Raw genomic sequence first — 17937 nt, forward strand, 5'->3', positions numbered from 1 at the left:
AATGCTATGGAAGGGCTTATAATGAAAAAACAATAATCCCCCTTCCTCACTTTACCACTAATCTTGATTACCAGAAAGACCTACAGGTAGTTTTTAACTTTTTTTGATTTAAGCTCTTCTGATTGTTACCTTCGTTTCACTAAATAATATATTTAGTTCCCCATCTCTTTATTTTAGATTTTCTATTGATTTCCTCTTATGGGAACTGACTATTATGGAAGATACCTGTGATAGGAGATGACGATTTTTTTCAAACTTATACCTTTACCTGCCTTTCTCTCATGCTTAGGTTGCTTTTCTTTCTCAAAGATTGTATCCTATCCCTGGAATAAAGGGAATGTTCTGGATACCTTCTAGGAGCCTCTGATCTCACTGGACTCTGCATGATTATTCCTCTCCAGGCTGTTACACAACTGCCATTTGTCCTAGTAGGTAAATTTCTAAATTTCATATTTTATTTCTTCTTGGCTTTCCACCCACATTTTGTGGGAGTGCATCCTTAGGAAACTTTTTGATAAGGGACATATGGAATGGAAATTTTCTCAGTTCTCCTTAAGTTTCACTTGATTTATACTTTCGTTGTATAAAGGATTGTGTATTGAAAATCATTCTCCCTCTGAGCATTGAAAGCAATGTCCACTGTTTTTTGGAGTCCAGAGCTGCCAACAAGACATTCTACAGCTGAGCGATACTCACATAAATGAGGCTCCTCATATAGATCCTCATTAGAATTTTCCCTTTATCCTTGGGTTTCAGAAGTTTCCCAATGACTTGTTTAAGGGAGGGTTTTTTTTTTTTTTTTTTTTTTGCTTCTTCAGCTTTAGAATATTCTCTTGATTAGTTGCTTGGTGATTTTATATCTAGCCCTGTATCCTCACTGAGACATAATTTGCACACTGTACAAGTCATCCATTTGGTATATAATTCAATAGCTTTTAGTATATTCACAGAATTGTGCAACTACTACAACTATGGAATTTTAGAATTTAGAATATTTTACATCACCACAAAAGGAAACTTGTACCCATTATCAGTCATTCCTCATTTCCCCTCGTCTCCAGTTCCTGGAACACACTAATCTACTTTCTTTATGGATTTGTCTATTCTGGATATTTCATAGAAAGGGAATCATTACAACATGAGGCCTTTTGTGTCTGGTTTCTTTCACCTAGCAGAATGTTTTCATGGTTCACCTGTGTTTGTAGCATGTGTCAGTGCTTCATTTCTATTTCTGGTTGAATGATATTCCATTGTATGAACATATCACATGTTGTTTATCCATTTGTTGTATGATGGACACTTGGACTCTCTCCACTATTTTTCTTTAGATAATACCACTATGAACGTTCTTGTACAAATTTTGGTGTGAATGTATGTCTTCATTTCTCTTGGATATTTATCTACCAGTAGAATTGTTGGATCATATGGTTGATGATTGCGTTGTAGTAATTTAGATTTTTGTCCTATTTTTTTACTTTTGTTTTCCATAGTATCCTGCTCCTACTTGATGATCTTAATATATTCTCTTTTGTAGGAGTTCCCTTGTGGCTTAGCAGGTAAGGATCTGGTGTTGTCACTGTAGTGGTTCTAGTTATAGCTGTGGCATGGGTTCAATCACTGGCCCAGGAACTTCTGCATGCCACAGGTGTGAATAAAAGAATTCTCTTTCAAAATTTTTTAATATATTCTTGAACCTCTCTAAGGAAACCAGTTAGCTTCATCAGTTACCATTGCTACACCTGCTTTGTGTCTCTCAGAAATTTGTTAAATCTCATATTCACTAATGTTCCTCATCCCTGCCAGTCTTTGTTATTTTGAGCTTAAATCTGTACTTGTCTTTAGCAGTACTTTACTGGGCTACTGTCAGTCCACCATCTTGAATTCAAGTCAATAAATATTTTTTTTATATTACTCAATGAATTTATTACATTTTTAGTTGTACAATGATCATCACAACCCAATAAGTCAATAAATATTTTTAAATGGTTATCGAGTTGCCCTACTAAGTGCCCATAAAGTGGAAGGAAGTAGGTTCTTTACATATTGTGTATCTGCGTACCTTTGTGTGATAGCCATGCTGTAGTTTACAAAAATCTGAACTGTGGAAACCTGACCTTATAAACTACCATACAGCAATGTTTGACCCTAATATCTAAGAGATTATGACCATGCTTTGATTTTCTCTTACACTGAAAAGAGTAGAACGAAAAACTTATTACTGATACTTAAAAAAAAATGTGCATAGAGTTTACCATTGATTCATATTATGACAAGGGACAAATCACTTCTTTTTTTCTCCTCATTTACCAAGTAGAATTTATAATCTCTCCAGAGTGTTATGGTATGAACTCACTGACTACTGAGAAGTATTCATAAAACAAGTTTCCTATGTGCAAATTAATCATCTAAAATAGTGTCAGGTAGACTTCATTTTCATATAGAGGAGGAGGCATGTCTATCCTCGGTCACACTCACTACCCTTACCTCTCCTGAGTTGGTTGTGTAACTCTGGGAAATAGTGGTAATCCACACTGGTCTTGAAGGGAAGGAGTTATTACTCTCAGGTTTTCCCATTAATTCTTTTACAAGGAGTTTCAAGGCTGGAGCTACCCGTCAGGAGCATCGATGCTCCCACTTTTGAGAGAGGTTTCCTTATGAGTAGGTAGGGCCTGGTTACTTAATGGCTGAATGACCAATAATTGCTTAATCCTCTACCTGGTGGGATGTGCTTCCTAGGAATTACAGTGAATCGGTAAATGGGTCTGGTTTGAATACAAAGTGTTTTGTTCTTTTCCACGACTGAGCTCAGTTTCTTCAGGGAAACCACATATTTCCATGTGTGGTCTTGAGAAAGCTTTCATTATTCGTCCTGATTTCCTCATTGGCAAATAGGGATACCTATAATAGCTTGATCAAATAGCCACTGTGTCCTGGTCAAACAAGGAAACTCAGAAAATGAATGATCCATATGGCCTCATTTGTCAATACTATTATATTCATGGCTGGAACAAACACCACACCACACACACACACACACACACACACACACACACCCCGAGTTACTAATGTGAGGCTTCATTCCTCTGCCAGCATTAGCATTTATCATTGCATTCCAGATCCTATATGATTTAAATTGATAATGAGTTACAGGCTTAAAATTATATGTTCTGGAATGACTCATTATGCATAGGCATGCTTCTATCATCCAAATGTGCTTCTTTTAATTAAAGGACTAGGAAGCTTTTAGAGTGTGGATCTGTAAGTCTGAATCATGGGAGAATAATCCTTTCCTCGGTGAGTCTTGGCTGTGTTGCCCATAGTCTCGCTGGTGATTTTCTTCAGTAAATCTCATTTCTTTTTTTTTTTTCCCCTAGGTTCTAGTTGGTATTGGTTTTCTGTGCTGGTGTTTAGAACTTGAACAATCCTGGAGTTCCTGCTGTGGTGCAGGGGGTTAAGGATCCAGGGTTGCCACAGCTGTGGTGTAGGTTGCAGCTACAGCTCATATTCTATCCCTGGTCTGGGAACTTCCATAAGCTGCAGGTGTTGAAACAAACCAACCAACCAACCAACAAACCAAACCAAACCTAAATTTTAAGCTACATTGCCTTTCCAGGAGGACACATCTGAGTCAAGATTTCTAGAAGTGCCAATCTATCTAGGCATTTAGAGAAAAATGTAACTTAGGTGAGCTATCTCAAGCCTCATGTGTGTTTTAGAGACTAAATTCCTTGACATTCTTCCTTCTGTGAGTTTTTTCTTCTATTTTTTTTCTCTTTCAAACCACTGCCATCGTGGCTTTTCAGTGAATTTAAACCTCAGGAAATAAAGGCACTTTGTAATTTCTAATGTCCTGTCAGTGAATTGAGACCAGGTCATCTCTGCTTTCAAACCTGTATGGTTTTTCATAGCAAAGGCATTCTGTGTTGAATAAAGACTTCCACTGTAGGGTATCTAAGAACCATTGCATCTTAGGAGTCCTGGGGTTGTGAAAAATGAAGTGATTGATCATATGAGCTGGCCAGGAAAAAAGATAGCAAGAGTCTTAAATTATGTATTTGTTCATGAAAAGGCTTCAGGGCTCTGAGCCATATTCAGCTCTTTAATTCCACACATACGCACTCATTCAAGTCATGGTATCTTGATTGAAGTCTTTGGAGAACATACAGAATGTGTTGATAGTTCATATTATATCACACTGTTACTTAGGAGCTTGCCAAGGAAGCATACTTCTCTTTAGAAAAAAAAATTAATATTTGCTTGATTCCCTGATAAAAGGAATACTACAAAAGAGTATTGCAAAACCTTGAAGGTTTGGCAGGGTTTCCCATGTGGGTGGAAAAATGCTGTTCTGAAGCCAAAGTGGAATTGCTCATGAAAATATAACATAAAAAATACGTTAAAAAAATGAACCTCAATCATGGAAAAAAAAAAGGATATAAATGTTTAAAACAACAAAGCTTACAGACTTGACCAGCATGTGTTATATAAACATGATGATATAACTATGTGTTATGAAAATGGCAAATTTCTGATATCAGAGATAACTGGAATCTATATGCTGATTTTAACCCTTATCCAGATTCCCACTATGTTTGGATCTATGTCTATTGGGCCTTGAAATGTTTATATCCTACTCCTACCCCTATTCTACCTCTATCTCTGTTATGTACAGTGGCCCTCATGCTTCTCAGGAAGGAAAGCTACTTAAAACTACAAGATCTGTTAGGCTTGTCTTCATTCTTAGGTTGAACTCATTAAAAATTTAAGCATTCAGATATCTCAAGTCTAGAGGTAAAATCTTTCCCCCTCCGTGGAGCAGCGGGAATGTATCTGACTAGGAACCATGAGGTTGCGGGTTCAATCCCTGGCCTTGCTCAGTGGATTAAGGATCCGGTGTTGCCATGAGCTGTGGTGTAGGTTGCAGACGCAGCTCGGATCTGGCATTGTTGTGACTGTGGTGTAGGCTGGCAACTGTAGCTCTGATTCGACCCCTAGCCTGGGAACCTCCATATGCCACAGTGCAGTCCTAAAAAGCTAAAAAAAAAACAAACCAAAAACTTTCTCCTTATTCCATCTTCACTTTTTGAATTCCTTTAACTCATTTCCATATGCCCTCCTTTTACCTAACCATAACCCTTATATAAGCTTAAGCATAGTGATGCTTTTCCTCTTAAGCCACATGATAAATATGTGGAACAAGAGAGGGTGAACAGGGCTGTAAAAGACTAGTCGGCTGACAAAAATTTAGTGTTTTCGTTATTAATTTATTCTTGGTTTTGCCTTTTTTTTTTTTCTTTCAGTTTAGGGGCCATATGGTGTTTTTTCTAAGCCTTATTCCATAGATATCTATCAATCTCTAACTATCTGTTCTTTCCATAGAAAGAAATATAAGAGATTTGCTGTCAGACACTTCCCTATGAAGGAAAGATGTTTAAGCATAAACTACCATTTTATTCTATCTCATAGATCCTGAGCCTGTGTATTAATGGTGCTTCTTGGTTAGATAGCCTATAGTCAATTTCCCCTAAATTAGAGAAGCCTTTTATTTTTTTTTCTTTTGCTGAATAAGTACTGGAAAAAAAAAAAAAAAAAAAAAGACTTCATAGAGCAGATTGGGGATTGTTCCAAAGGGTATACTAAATCTCAGCAGAAGAAGTGGTAGAAACAGGTGATTAATTTTTATGAGAAGTAGTTAATGAGTAATCAATGAAGCCATTCTTAAGCCCTTCCTAGATTCCCCAAAATGAAGTCGGCGGTGTGAGAATCAGCATGTCTCTGACATGATATTTAGAGGAACTAGTTAGGTCATATGAATTTTACATTTCAAATGAAACACTACATTCTTTAAACTTTGAAATGCGTAAAGACTTCAGAAAATGGAAATATCTGTGAAACATAGGCTAGAATAAGATGAAAGAAGTTTAAAGACAGTCAACGGATAATCTTAAGTGGATATTGAGACTCCTGGCCTGAGAGAGGAGTGGCCACATTGGCAATTTACTTTGGGGACCCTGATCATTGTAGGAGGATGAGTTTAACTCTGATGGAAAGGGGAACTATAGGGGTTCCTGTTGTGGCTCATCGGATTAGGAATCTGACTAGTATCCATGAGGATTCGAGTTGGATCCCTGGCCTTGCTCTGTGGGTTAATAATCTGGCATTGCTGTGAGCTGTTGTGTAGGTCTCAGATGCAGCTTCAATCTGGGGTTGCTGTGGCTGGGTTAGGTGACAACTACAGAACTGATTTAACCTCTAGCCTGGGAACTTCCATATGCTGCAGGTACAGCCCCTAAAAAGCAAGAAAATAAAATAAAAATAAAAAATAAAATAAAATACGGTTTGAAACAAGGAGTGATTGTTACACTCCATGATTTCATTTTGTTTCCATAAAAAAAGAATCTAAAGTGTTTACGTTAGATGAATGGAGATATTACCTCACTGGTAGAAGAGTGGAAGGAAGATTACGTTAGGGAATAAGATGTGAAGTTTAGAACAAGGGTGAAATTTTGAGTTCCTTTTGTGGCGCAGCAGAAATGAATATGACTAGGAACCATGAGGTTGTGGGTTCGATCCCTGGCCTTGCTCAGTGGGTTAAAGATCTGGCATTGCCCTGAGCTGTGATGTAGTTTGCCGCTCGGATCTAGTGTTGCTGTGGCTGTGGTGTAGGCTGGTGGCCACAGCTCCGATTCAACCCCTAGCCTGGGAACCTTCGTGTGCCACAGATGTAGCCCTAAAAAGCAAATAGATACAGATATAGATATTCCATGGAGATCTGAGAATTTCGGGGAAAAAAATTGAGAGTTGAGTCTAGAGTAAAACATTTGACAATCATTCCTTAAGTTTATACTGATAGCGTAAGTTAGAAAATAGCCAGCGGTTAGGAACAGAATACTCCGCAGAACCTCAAAGGTAACTTTTATTTCTGCAAAGTGATTTGTTCCGCCTGGAATGGGGCAAAGGCGAAAGCTGAAGATAGAGGATTTATGGGGACCAGGAGACACGTCGAAAGTGTTGCCCAGGCTTATACCCGCTGGTGTGGCAGCGGGGATACTGGGCAATGGGCCGCTCAACAGTGCTGCAGTTCTGTTTTAGGTGCTAGGTCTGCTACACTAGGAATGTGGAAATTCCGAAAGATTTTGAATCAGACTAGGGTTCAACCCTGGCTTGAATGAGTAATCATTTAAATTTTTTTTTTTTTTTTTTTTTTTTTTTTTTTTTTTTTTTTTTTTTTTTTTTTTTTTTTTTTTTTTTTGGCCTCCGGCATATGATCAGCTAGGTGAATGAGGTAACCCTATGCAAGAAGACCGGATGAGCAGTTGAACTAAACAGTACGCAACGATGTTACTGACAGTGACCGACCATGTTCTTGATTGTTAACTGCAAGAATTAATTTCTGAGCTGCTTAAATGAAGTAACATTTGCGAATGTGAAAGGTACCTAGTACTCAGACCAGAAATTGTTTCTTTCTATGTATTTGGGGGGCAGACAGAGAGGGATGCTGGAAACTGTATATGGAGCTCATGCTTTGGGCAAGACAAAGTGTTTATTATTCTTTGTATTATTTTAAATAAGTGAATTTTATTTATTTATTTGTTTGTTTGTTTATTTTTGGCTGCAATGGTACCATACTGAAGTTATCAGGCCAGAGAGTAAACCTGAGCCCATAGCAGCGACCTGTGTCACTGCAATGACGTCACCAGATCCTTAACCAGCTGAGTCACACGGGAACTCCAAGGTAAAGTTTTTAAAAGAAAAATAAAGGTCAAGACAGATTAACTTATTTATTCATTCCTATTAATTTATTTTACTTTGTCTTGTTCCTAAAAGGATGTATAAAGATAGTTTGCAAAGATGCATATCTTAAAAGAGTGCTTTACAAGGATAGTTTATGAAGATACATATATCACAGATCAAAATGAGCAAAAATTAGGTTTAAGAAAGACGAGATTTGGAGTTCCCGTCGTGGCGCAGTGGTTAATAAATCCGACTAGGAACCATGAGGTTGCGGGTTCGGTCCCTGCCCTTGCTCAGTGGGTTAAGGATCCGGTGTTGCCCTGAGCTATGGTGTAGGTCGCAGACGCAGCTTGGATTCTGTGTTGCTATGGCTCTGATGTAGGCCGGGGGCTACAGCTCCGATTCGACCCCTAGCCTGGGAACCTCCATATGCCAAGTGAGCGGCCCAAGAAATAGCAAAAAGACAAAAAAAAAAAAAAAAAAAAAAAAAAAAAAAAAAAAAAAAAAAAAAAAAAAAAAAAAAAAAAAAAAAAAAAAAAAAAAAAAAAAAAAAAAAAAAAAAAACAAACAAAAATCCTTAACCCACTGAGCGAGGCCAGGGATGGAACCTGCAACCTCATGGTTCCTAGTCGGATTCGTTAACCACTGAGTCACAACGGGAACTCCCAGTGCCAAGAATTTTATACCTTTGTTAGCGATAGGCTATAAATTCAGCTTGAAATTTTATCTATTTATTAACAATTTTTTATTATGGTTAATTTACAATGTTCTGTCAATTTCTGCTGTATAGCAAAGCGACCCAGTTATACAAATGTATACATTCTTATTCTCACATTATCCTCCATCATGTTCTATCACAAGTGATTAGATATAGTTCCCTGTGCTATGCAGAAGGATCTCATTGCTTATCCACTCCAAATGCAATCGTTTGCATCTACTAACCCCAAACTCCCAGTCCATCCCACTCCCTCCCCCTCCCCCTTGGATACTATTGCTTGGTTTGATATAGAAGCATTTAAGAGGACCTGTCCTGCTGGTCAAAGGCTGAGAGAGGGAAGGTGGTGAGAAAGCCGATGTGAGAGTTAGCTGCAGATATTAAATGGTTTTCCTCTGATGGCTATTCCACTTTATTGCTGTAAGCACTTTCTGCTGTCCATCTGTTAGCAGCTTATATAAAACTTGGCTTAATTTGTTTTTCAGGGGCAGTTTAATTAGGCAAAGATTTTGTGAGCCTTTCATGCAGTTCTTCTATTACTTTGCACCTCACTGAGTGATTTTTTTTGGAAACCCACATGTTGAAGACATCTGACAGGGGATGGGAGAAAAGGTAAGCATCCTTGGTGATGAAGGACAGTGGCTATTGGGTTGTTCATTTCCAGGATGGACTGGTTTGCAGCGAGAAGCTGAGTAGGGGTCAGAAAGAAAGATTGGACATCTTAGCACCTTCTGGATTGGATCTTCAGTTTGGCATCAGTATTTTGTTTGAACTAAATTGCCAGAATATTAGATACATCCATATTTAAATATAAACATGCTTCAATAACACATTTCTAAGCCAAGTATGCATAATGTTTTGATTATCTGATCTTGTCAGTCACCCACATGTTAGTTCTCTTCCTGCTAGCAGTGAGAGCCAGCACTAAGTTGCAAGATCATATGCCCTATGTCTGTGCAGTTTTAAACATTTGAAAGTGTTTCAGTGTAGTTGCCATGGTCTGAATGTGTCCGCCCCAAATTTACCACTTGAAATCTGGCCCCTAGGAGTTCCCGTTGTGGCGCAGTGGTTAACAAATCCGACTAGGAACTGTGAGGTTGCAGGTTCGATCCCTGGCCTTGTTCAGTGGGTTAAGGATCCAGTGTTGCCGTGAGCTGTGGTGTAGGTTGCAGATGCCGCTTGGGTCCCGCGTTGCTATGGTTCTGGCGTAGGCCGGTGGCTACAGCTCTGATTAGACCCCCAGCCTGGGAAACTCCATATGCTGGGAGGGCCCAAGAAATGGCAAAAAGACAAAAAAAAAAAAAAAAAAAAAAGACATCTGGCCCCTAAGGCGATGGTACACGGAGATGAGGTCTTTGGGAAATGACTGGTCACGAGGACGGAGTCCTTACCAATGGGATTAGCGCCCTTATTAAAGAGGCCCGAGAGAATCCCCTTGTCCCTTCCTTTCCATGCGTGGGGTACAATGAAGACAATGAGAAGTCTATGACCTAGAAGAGGGCCTTCGCCCAACATGTTCACACCCCAGACCCTGCACTTCCTGTCTCCCACACTATTAGAGATACATTTTTGTTGGTTATCAGCCCCCCACATTGATATTTTGTTTTAGTAGCCTGAACAAACTAAGACAGTCCCCTTACTCGACTTTCATGATTCTCACAAAAACACTCTAAGACAGAGCTTCTCATTTCATGAATGAAGAAAGGTTTTCACAGTGTTTTATTTCATCCTAAATCCGTATTTCTGGAAATTGGCAAAAGTAGAGTGAGAGACTTACAAGCTGCTTTTTCCATAAGAGTTTCCAGGTGGCCTAGTGGTTAAGGATCTGGCAGTGTCACGGCAGTGGCTAGGGTCACTGCTGTGGTGCAGGTTTGATCCCTGGCCCAGGAAATTCCAAATGCCATACAGATGTGGAAAAAAAAAAAAAAAAAAAAGACTAGAGGAGTTCCCGTGTTGGCACAGTAGTTAACGAATCCGACTAGGAACCATGAGGTTGAGGGTTCGATCCCTGCCCTTGCTCAGTGGGTTAAGGATCCAGCGTTGCCATGAGCTGTGGTGTAGGTTGCAGATGCGGCTCGGATCCCACGTGGCTGTGGCTCTGGCGTCTGCCGGTGGCTACAGCTCTGATTGGACCCACAAACTGAAGAGAAGGCGATAGTGTCAGATGTGTAATCCTACTGCCTACACGTCTACAACCAAAGTCACTCCTTGCTCCCCAAACCTGCTGTTTCTTGGGAGACCCTCGCTCAATGAATGGCATCATCAGGGCAAGCTGCCAGACCACAAAGCAGACTCTGACCTTTTCCTGAGCCTTCTACTGAATCAGTCACCACACCTCTGGACTCCATACACTGAGAATCTTTTGTATTTTCATGACCCAGTCCAAGCTTCCAGCATCCCTTCCCAGAACTGTTTTCTGCAAAGACTCCTGCCTGTTCCTCTGCTTCCCATCTTCTCCTTCTTCCCATTTCCTAGGGTCATTTTCCCCCTCCCCCATTTATTTTATTTTATTATTTATTTATTTATTTATTTTTTGTCTCTTTAGGGTTGCACCTGCAGCATATGGAGGTTCCCAGGCTAGGAGTCGAATCGGAGCTGCAGCTGCCACCTACACCAGAGCCACAGCCACACTGGATCCTTAACCCACTGAGCAAGGTCAGGGACTGAACCCGAAACCTCATGGTTCCTAGTTGGATTCGTTTCCTATGTGCCATGACAGGAACGCCTCCCTCCCCCATTTAAAAAAAAACTTCGGGCATTTAAATTTTTGTTTGTTTGTTTATAGGGCCTAAACCATGGTATATGGAAGTTTCCAGGATAGGGGTGGAATCGGAGCCGTAGTTGCCGGCCTATAAACCACAGACACAGCAATGTAGGATCCAAGCTGTGTCTGTGAGCTACACCACAGCTCACGGCAACACTGGATCCTTACCCCACTGAGTGAAGCCAGGGATCAAACCTGCATCCTCATGGATACTAGTCGGGTTTGTTACGGCTGAGCCACAGTGGGAACTCTGGCATTTTTAAAGGTAGAGAAAAATCCAACATTATAACCAACATCCATGGTCTAATCACTCAGAATTAATCACTGCTGACATATGATTTATTTGCTGCCAGTTTTTCTTTTGAAAGAAAAATTACTCTTTTGTTTTTCAAAAATAAAATGACCTGCATTCCATATAAAGGATGGAATCAAGATGAAAGAATTACAGAAATGAAAGTTCAGAAATCACCTCTCGTCTCATGTTGCAGAAGTCATCATGACTATAGCAGAAAGCAACACTGTAGTTCTCTTTCAAGGCCCGGGGTGAGCTTTTGAAATCAGAACGGACTCAGTCTCATCCTCATGCTTAAAATCCAATCATGAGAAAGACTTTAGGCAATTTAGAGACAAAACATCAGATCAGGACTCCTCAAAACTGTCAAGGTCATGAAACACAAGAAAAGAATGGAAAAGTACCACTTAGCCAAGAGGTGCCCAAGGAGATGAGATGTGAAAATACGTGCTATCCCGGATGAGAGGGTGGAACAGGAAGAGGACATCAGTGCAAAAAACAGGTAAAACCCAGATAAAATCTGGAGTTTAGAGGGTAGGCACGTATAAATATTGTTTTTTTGGTTTTGCCCCATGTACCGTGATTATGTAAGATGTTATCATAGAAACGGGGTGAGGGGGTACACAAGGACTCGGTGTGTTATCTTCACAACTTTTCTGTCAATCTAAAACTATTCCAAACTTAAACAAAAAATTGTATAGAAAGGCAAGTTCTACCGTAAAAAAATCTTTGGTGACCTCTCTTAACTCTCAGGAGGAACTTTATACTCCTTAGCTTCACAGAAAAGACCTGTTCCCATCTCCCATAAACCTGCCTACACCATCATGCACCTGTCACCAGAGTCATATGGAACCACATGATCGGGACTATGCTTCTCCTTGAAAACCTGCTTCTCTCCCTGTGTTTCATTTTTCAAGGTTTCCTCCTAACTTTTTTTTGCCTCCTATATGTATTTTTTCAAACCTGTCTACTCCCTTCCCATCCCTCCATTCTGATGGAAGCTACCATCGCATCTTATTGGAATTAATAAAATAGCTTTCCAGCTATAGTGGTTGACCCTTGAACAACATGGACTTGAACTTATATGCTGATTTTTTTCTTGTAAGTTTTTTTTTGTGTGTGTCTTTTTGCCTTTTCTAGGGTTGCTCCTGAGGCATATGGAGGTTCCCAGGCTAGGGGTCTAATCAGAGCTGTAGCTGCCGGCCTACACCAGAGCCACAGCAACGCCAGATCTGAGCTGTGTCCAAGGCCTACACCACAGCAACAGTGGATCCTTAACCCACTGAACGAGGCCAGGGATCGAACCCGCACTCTAAGCGTTCCTAGTTGGATTCGTTAACCACTGAGCCATGACGGGAACTCCTGCTGATTTTTTTCAATAGTAAATACTACCATCCAAGGTTGGTTGAATCTAAGGATGCAGAACTGCAGCTACAGGGTAACTGCATTCATGGAGGGCTAACTATAAGTTATACTTGAATTTTCTGCTGTGCAGAGGGTCAGCACCCTTCAACCCTGAGTTGTTCAAAAGTCAGCTGTGGTTTTCTTATCACCACTTTTGTCCTCATCTGATGTCTTCTCTGTTCAACAGCTACAATAACCTCTTAGAAGGACACATTTAAGGGAGTTCCCATTGTGGCTCAGCGGTAACCAACCCAACTAGTATCCATGAGGATTCAGATTCTGTCCCTGGCCTCGCTCAGTGGGTTAAGGATCTGGTGTTGCCGTGAACTGTGGTGTAGGTCGCAGACACAGCTCAGATCTGGCATTGCTATGGCTGTGGCTATGGCTGGCACCTGCAGCTCCAATTCGATCCCTAGCTTGGGAACTTCCATATACCATGGGTGTGGCCCTATAAAGCCAACAACAACAACAAAATAACAAATAAAGACACATTTAATTCTGTTTTTCTTAAAAGTTTTCTTTGGGTTTTCTATGTTCTTAGAAAAAAGCCTAAAAACTCTGTAGCCTCATTGCTGTAGGAGTTCAGGGCTAGCCCTTCTGTAATAGACTTGGTGATGGGGCAGTGGTCAGAGAAGGAGCTTGGCCCTCCAAAGCCGTACTTTCCTTGGCCCACCCTTGCCCCTTCTCCTTATCTGGCTAAATCCTAGTAAGTATTTAATAACATCTTTCTGTGATCTATCCCCTCCCTGTCACCTCGAGCACATACCTCTGGTTTCTGTCTGGTATGGGAGAAGAGGCCACTATCTTTTCATGGTTAAGAGCCAGTCAGCCTGGGTTGGAAGTGACTCAATTCTTTAACAGGTACATGGTCCCAGGCAAGCAACTTGACCTCTCTGGGTGTGTTTCCTCATCTGAGAATTAAATAGTTGTAATAAGTAAAGGGCTTAGCACATCCCCTGGCAGAGAATGGGGTTCAGAAATAGTTGTTGCTGTGCCATAATCTATTCTTTGCCTTCTCTGTTGTCCTGGATGCAAATAGCATCAATGCATTATATTGGCATCACTGGGTTTCTAGTGCCTAACACACGTATTTGTTAAGGAACTACTGTTTCCTTTGTCTGGAATGTACTTTCACTCTTTTTCCTCCCTCTTCTCCATGCTCTGTCAGTGCATGCTTCTGTTCCCACCTCAGCTCGAGTCCAGTGCCACACAGAACCTCCCTGCCTGGGACACCTTCCCTTGAAATAGAGATTCCTCCTCTGGCTGCTAAAGCTCCTGTTGTTCCCACATTGTTTGAACTGCTGGTCTCTCATTAGACTCTCTGTCCTGTGAGCAGTATAAGCTCTGAAAAAAAAAACTCCCGAAGGTATCAAATAGGTGAATAAATAAATAATTGGATTAGTGTGCCCAGGCTCACTGTGAGGATCAAATGGCAAGGGTTCAGTAATTTTCCTATCTAAAAAGTCGACCTGAAGTATCTCAAGAATAGTGAAAGAGTCAAGATGCTCTGATATATTTATTACTGGCAGTTAGGAAAGACTTGGAACTCTGTGACATCAGGGCTTTGGGGCAAAGGAAAACAGAAAGGTGTTTAACATTTAGATGAAGCGTGGACAGCTGATAAGGCTGGAGAAATTTAAGAAGCAGGTACTCACTCTGCTTGTGTATGAGTAAAACTGTCCTCAAAACAGGCAGCATAAGCTTCCCAAAGATCTCTATTTAAATACCTCAAGACATCATGTATGTTGTTTGTACACCATAAATGCTTAGCAAATGCCTAGTGGATGACATAAATTCACATTACAGAAGACTAGGGAAAGGGAAAATCTTAGAGGCATCTGGTCTACCCTCATGATGAATAAAACAATTCTTAGAAGGTTTCAAAATGAAAAATAAAGATTCGCATGCTTCAAGGATATTATTGAAAAACGAACTAGGATTTCTCTAGACATAAGTAGGGATCATTTTCTAGTCTCAGTCAGTCAATTTCTGGGTTTTCTTCATAAATGGAGGATGGTATTTTTTTATATTCCAAGGACCCATCCTTTGAATTTTTGTATTGCTCTGAAAAAAACCAGATAGTCTTAGATCACAATAGGAAGTTCAGCTCACATCTTTCCAGTTGTGGCAAATTCCCCACATCCTAGGGAGACATCTTTATTTATTTTTTTATTTTTTTTACTTTTTTGTCTTTTTGCTATTTCTTTGGGCCGCTCTCACGGCATATGGAGGTTCCCAGGCTAGGGGTCGAATCGGAGCTGTAGCCACTGGCCTATGCCAGAGCCACAGCAACGCGGGATCCGAGCCGCGTCTGCAACCTACACCACCGCTCACGGCAACGCCGGATCGTTAACCCACTGAGCCAGGGCAGGAACCGAACCCGCAACCTCATTGTTCCTAGTCGGATTTGTTAACCACTGCGCCGAGACGGGAACTCCCGGGAGACATCTTTAAACGCAGGATAGTTTTGGAAAATTGTGATTGCCCCAATGTGACCCTTCCTGCCTATGAGACAGTTTTGGGGTGACTTATGATGTACTTGCACTTTTATTTTCACCTCAGCTGTAGAGAATAAGATTCAAAGCATATGATCATGCAAGGCCCAAACAATTTAGAACCATTTTATTTTATTTTATTTGGCTGCACCCTCAGAATGTGGACGTTCCCAGGTCAGGGATTGGACCTGCACCAGAGCAGTGATCCAAGCCACAGCAGTGACAACACCAGATTCTTAACCACTAGGTCAACAGGGAACCCCTAGAATCATTTTAATTTGGGGATCAGTTCTAGTGTAGAATGTATCCATTTAGAGAAAACAATAAGCAAACCAGCCACATTTTTGACCCTGGTATACCAAAGGAAGATTAAAAGAACATCTATATTATTTATTTGTCATTTGAATTCGTTTTATAACTATATTACCTGTGAGTAAGATACTTTTGAGGAGATGAAAAAAATTCAATACTAAAAAAACCTACCCTAAATTGGTAAGATATATACTCAGGAAAATTTCAATGATCCCAGATTCTCTCATCTTTCCATACATAGAAAGACACTGAAATCATTAACTTGAGATGTCTGTTCTTTGTGATCAGCAGTAATTTTTCTAATGCTTTTCCCAGCCAAGAAGTTCATATATATCCTTACTCTTTGGAACAGTTCCTCAGGGCTATCTGAGAGGCTGTCTCCCAGGCTATAGTCCAGAATAAACCTTAACTCACAACTACAAAAAAAAAAAAAACATCTATTTTGGATAGGAATCAAATATTCAGTATCGAGACCTTGATCTTTATGTCTGTCCTCTTTAGGGAGGAGCAAACTGTTGAATGGAATTTGATTAACTTCGCATTCTCATTGTGAGCAATAATGTTTATGTCACAAATGTCAACTCAGTACAGAGTCACTCATCCATTTATGTACCAAACATACTATCCAGAGGGGATGCTTGAAGAGGAAGAATTGATAGGTGTTAATGATCATTGGTTTTGGCCCCAGCAGGCAACCTCAGCGAAGTTACAGAGAACTTTCTTGCAAAGGGAGACCACAGATCTAGTCACCAAAAGATTCTGTTCCTCTGAGATAGAAAAACACTTTTCATGAAGAGAGACTGAGACATTTAAATCTGAGAGTGCCAGTTCTCCCAACAGGACAAGATGAGGCCATATTGAAGCTGAATTTTCTTCTGAATATTTTAAATGAGAATTTGGATTTACCTGAGGATTTAAACCTGATTGATGAAGTCTTTGAGGTGATGTCCTCGACTGCAGAAACATGAAGAGTTAATTGGGGCAGTTCCCGTCGTAGCACAGTGGTTAACGAATCCAACTAGGAACCATAAGGTTGAGGGTTCGGTCCCTGCCCTTGCTCAGTGGGTTAACGATCTGGAGTTGCCATGAGCTGTGGTGTAGGTTGCAGACGCGGCTCGGATCCCGAGTGGCTGTGGCTCTGGTGTAGGCCGGTGGCTACAGCTCTGATTGGACCCCTAGCCTGGGAACAGCCATATGCCACTGGAGCGGCCCAAGAAATAGCAAAAAGACCAAAAAAAAAAAAAAAAAAAAAGAGTTAATTGGGCAAGATAATGGACAATTTTGTTAATGCTTCAAGTAGTAGTTTCTTTTCTTTTTCAGTCAGTTTGGGAGGTAATTATAAAAGCAAGAAAAATCAGATTTACAACTACAAGTCTTTCTAGGTGATTTAAATATGTACTTTTAAGTGTCGACTGGGCTACTTAATGTAGCCCAACATTTAGAGCCATAGCAGACTATTGAATTTTCTTACAGGTCTCTGGTATAAAAAATGTTTACACGTTAGGTTTTGCACAGGATTTAATAAGCATATGCTCTCCCTGAGAACGACGTGGAATCATGTTGAAACGTTCTCAACTGTCATCATGAAATTTTGGACACAAGATAAAATAGAAAGTTGATATATCATTTGGTAGATAGAGCTCTATTTCATTCATTGTAAATATTAATGGGAAATTTTTACAGAAGGAAGGTATTGGGGAAAATTACAAATCTAGAAAAAACTACCAAAACCCTCTACATTTTTTGCCCTGATATACCAGAGGAAAATTGAAAGAATAACTACATTACTGATGTGGTATCTATCAAAATTCAAAACATACATCCCTTTTGATCATACAGAATATTTACACAAATACACAAGGACATGAGAACAAAGTTGTTTGCTTCTGTGTGGTTTATAATAACACAAAATGGCAATTCCCCCAGTTGTCCACCAGTAGGGAATGAATAAGCCACATTTTTTTCTGTCTATACAGTTTTTTTTCTGTCTATATGTCTATACTATAGATTTGTTAACTAGATCCATAGTATAGATATAAAAAGTGCCTATCAGGTATTCATTAACACATTCAAAAGATTTTCTTGACTGTCAGTTGAATACTAGTCAGGGTGTTAGGGATAAAGGATATTGGGGATCCTTTAGGGATAAAGGATATTCGGGATCAGGATAGTCAAGACAACAGTTCTCATTGAGCTACCATGCGGAGAAAGAAAAGAGAAA

Source organism: Sus scrofa, chromosome 11 (assembly GCF_000003025.6).
Source record: "Sus scrofa isolate TJ Tabasco breed Duroc chromosome 11, Sscrofa11.1, whole genome shotgun sequence".
Lineage (NCBI taxonomy): Eukaryota > Metazoa > Chordata > Mammalia > Artiodactyla > Suidae > Sus > Sus scrofa.